General features: G+C 38.9%; 1 non-coding gene across 1 annotated transcript; it reads left to right on the top strand.

Annotated features, from left to right (window-relative positions):
- Window positions 1-227: 227 nt before the first annotated feature.
- On the top strand, window positions 228-331 carry LOC112719432 (small nucleolar RNA R71). The gene has a single exon (XR_003161734.1). It is a non-coding gene; the product is annotated as a small nucleolar RNA R71 (small nucleolar RNA).
- Window positions 332-3,461: the final 3,130 nt, after the last annotated feature.

The raw sequence follows: 3,461 nt of genomic DNA, 5'->3' as shown, positions 1-3,461 counted from the left end.
TTTGGGCTAAAATTGTATCAACATGGTTCAGCTCCATGACTCCCTTAGTGTTGTGTCTCTCTGAAGCATAGTAGTACTCATTCTCAGCCACTGTCTCAATCACTTCAATGGCTTCTTCCACAGTCTTTTTCCTGTTCAATGAACCTCCTGATGAATGGTCTACAGCCTTCCTTGATTCATAAGAAAGTCCATCATAGAAAATATGCAATTGCACCCAGTCATGGAACATGTCTGGTGGGCATTTCCTTGTCAAATCCTTGAACCTCTCCCATGCCTCGTAGAGAGTTTCGCCATCTTGTTGTCTAAAAGTCTGAACCTCAGATCGAAGCCTATTGACCTTTTGTGGGGGGTAGAAACGTGCCAGAAACTTGCTTTCCACCTCATCCCAGGTTGTTAGGCTCCCCCTTGGGAATGATTCCAGCCACTTAGCTGCCTTGTCCCTAAGTGAAAATGGGAACAAGAGCAGTTTATAGGCATCTTCCTGGACTCCATTGGACTTTACAGTGTCGCAAATTCTCAGGAATTTTGTGAGATGTTGGTTTGGATCTTCATTAGCACTCCCACCAAATGAACAATGATCCTCCACCAGTGATATTAGCTGTGGTTTGAGTTCAAAATTGTTGGCCTGAATGGGTGGTTTTTGAATGCTGCTACCACAATTCCCAGAGGTTGGGTTTATGTATGAACCAAGAACCCTCCTCTCGGGAATGGCATTGTTTCCATCAGCTCTCTCATGGTTGTGAACTTCTCTATCCATGTTGAGATCTAGAGCTTCCTCAAAATTGTCCTCAGATTCTCCTTCAGATTCTTCTTCTCTCAGTACTCTCTTCCCTCTTGCTTCCCTTCTAAGTTTATGAAGGGTCCTCTCTGGTTCGGTATATGGAGGAGTTGATGTCTCTCCTCTCCTACCTGTCATACAAGAACACAACACAGGCAACAAACAAGTGAAATACTCTTGGTTAATGTAAGAGTATGGTTAGAGCAGTTGAGGAATTAATTCAAATAGTTAGTGAGTCAGTGAGTTAGTTGCTTGAATTTAAAGGCATAAAGAAAGAAAGCAAGTAACAGAGTGCAGAAATTAAAATTCAACAAGTAACTTGAACTGAATTAACAAAACAAGAAAAATGCTCAATCTAGTTAACTTCCAATTTGAGAATTGTCAATCGAAAACCAATCCCCGGCAACGGCGCCATAAACTTGATGCTACGATTTTAGGAAATTGCACGATCGGCAAAAATTCCTTCCGGCAAGTGCACCGGTTATCATCAAGTAAAAACTCACAATAGAGTGAGGTCGAATCCCACAAGGATTGGTTGAGTGAGCAATTCGGATTAGAAGTGTGTTCTAGTTGAGCGGAATCAAGATTTAGACGAGAATTGCGGAATCTTAAATTGCATGAATTAAAGAGCGAGAAGCTAAATTGCTGAAATTAAAAAGGGATCGGGGTGATTGCATGAATTTAATTTCAGAATGTAAAGAGAAAGTGGTAGATCAGAGATGGGGAATTCATTGGGTTTCAGGAGATATTGAGATCTCCGAATCAAAACATTTTTATCCCTTCCTCAACCAATGCATTCATTGAATTTTGCTTGGCAATCTTATATGATTGGATCCCAATCCCTTGGCTCACCAATTCTCTCTAAAAACAAACAAATTCCCAATCCCTTGGTTTAAATGTTCATAAGAAGAGATGATGCTCGATCACTGATTATACCACACAGTTTCATGAACCACAATTTGGTAGGATTACATGTCACAATATCCATCCAAACCCCAATCCAATTCACTGTGAGAAAGCTTCTCTAGCATGAATCCTCCATTCCTTTCCCAAGGTTCCGAAGGATTCCAATTATGGATAGTTTCTTTCCCAAGACAACTAACCAATGGAATTAGATCGAGAAGCTTTCTAACAAAATTCAAGAGAAAAGATTGAAGAAGAAGATAAAAACTATTATTGATTCATTAAATTACAATAGAGCTCCCTAACCCAATGAAAGGGATTTAGTGAGTCATAGCTCTGAATTCAATTACAAAAAGTATGAAAAATAGCAAAATGATCCAAAGGTTCTCCCTAACTTAAATTCTATCCTATTTATACACTTTCTAAATTGAGCTTCTGTTGTGTTTCTTGGGCTTTGAGGCCTTTCCCTGATTTCCTTTTGCTTTGGGTTTATGGTCCATAATCCTGATGAGGCTGCTGATCCAATTCTGTAACATTCATTGAGCCAACTTAGTGATAATCAAGTAATGACACATGACTCAACAAATTGAAATTCTAGACTCATCAATTCTTCAGGCCCAATCCCATAAACCATGATATTTAATTGGGTTTCATACCAGAGTACGTTTAAGTTAATGTTTGTGCTCAAATGCTAACTTAAACTGCAATATCTTTGGCCCAGAAACCTTTTCAAATAGTGGCGTTTAAGTTGCAGTTTAAGCTTAAACTGCAACTTAAACGCCAGACACTTCCAGTGATGCCTTTTGTGGAAGCACGTTTAAGTTCCAGTTTAAGCTTAAACTGGAACTTAAACGTTGGACACTCCTGGAGGTGGTATAACTCAAGCACGTTTAAGCTTCAGTTTAAGGTTAAACTGAAGCTTAAACGTGGAAATTAAAGGAAGCAACCCTGGAGGGTGGAATGGTCGAACACATTTAAGCTTCAGTTTAAGGTTAAACTGAAGCTTAAACGTGGAAATGAGAAAGCAACCCTGGAGGAAAAAAAATAGTCGAACACGTTTAAGCTCCAGTTTAAGGTTAAACTGGAGCTTAAACGTGGGAATTCTCCTTGGTGCATTTCTCGATTCTGGCGTTTAACTTCCAGTTTAAGGTTAAACTGGAGGTTAAACGCCACTTTCAGCTTTTCCTGATTTTGGCGTTTAAGCTCCAGTTTAAGCTTAAACTGCTTAAACTGGAGCTTAAACTGGAGCTTAAACTGGAGCTTAAACTCCACATGTGATATTCAAGCTTCCTTTATTGATTTTGTTGCTTCCTTGTCTAACCTCTTCTTCCCTGAAATCATCCAAACAACTGCATCAAAGTCTTGCAAAATTTCATGAGAAATCTTCCATTCATAGCATTCAAGTAATATAACTAAAAACTCATGAAATTTGCATCAAAATCATACTGTTTGGATGGTTCATTGCTTTGTTATTCATTTAACCATTCTTGGTTACTTTAAGCTCAAGAAAATGCATAAAATAACTAAAACTAACAGAAAAATGCTAGTGAAACTAGCCTAAGATGCCTTGGCATCAATACTTACAATCCATCTTGGAAGAACCATCCCAACCTCAGATGGGGAGACAACCATAATCAAAACCAACAACCATGGCAAAGAAACACAAGTCAGAACAATTGGAAAAGCACAAACCACAACCCCCAGCCAAACACTAACCAAAATACATACAGAAAACCACAAAATAATTACCCCAACTCTAACCATTATCCACCCAATAACC

This window comes from Arachis hypogaea, chromosome 10 (genome assembly GCF_003086295.3).
Source record: "Arachis hypogaea cultivar Tifrunner chromosome 10, arahy.Tifrunner.gnm2.J5K5, whole genome shotgun sequence".
In the NCBI taxonomy this organism is placed as follows: Eukaryota; Viridiplantae; Streptophyta; class Magnoliopsida; order Fabales; family Fabaceae; genus Arachis; species Arachis hypogaea.
Note: the sequence above shows the minus strand (reverse complement) of the source record. Positions and strands in the feature narration are given on the sequence as shown.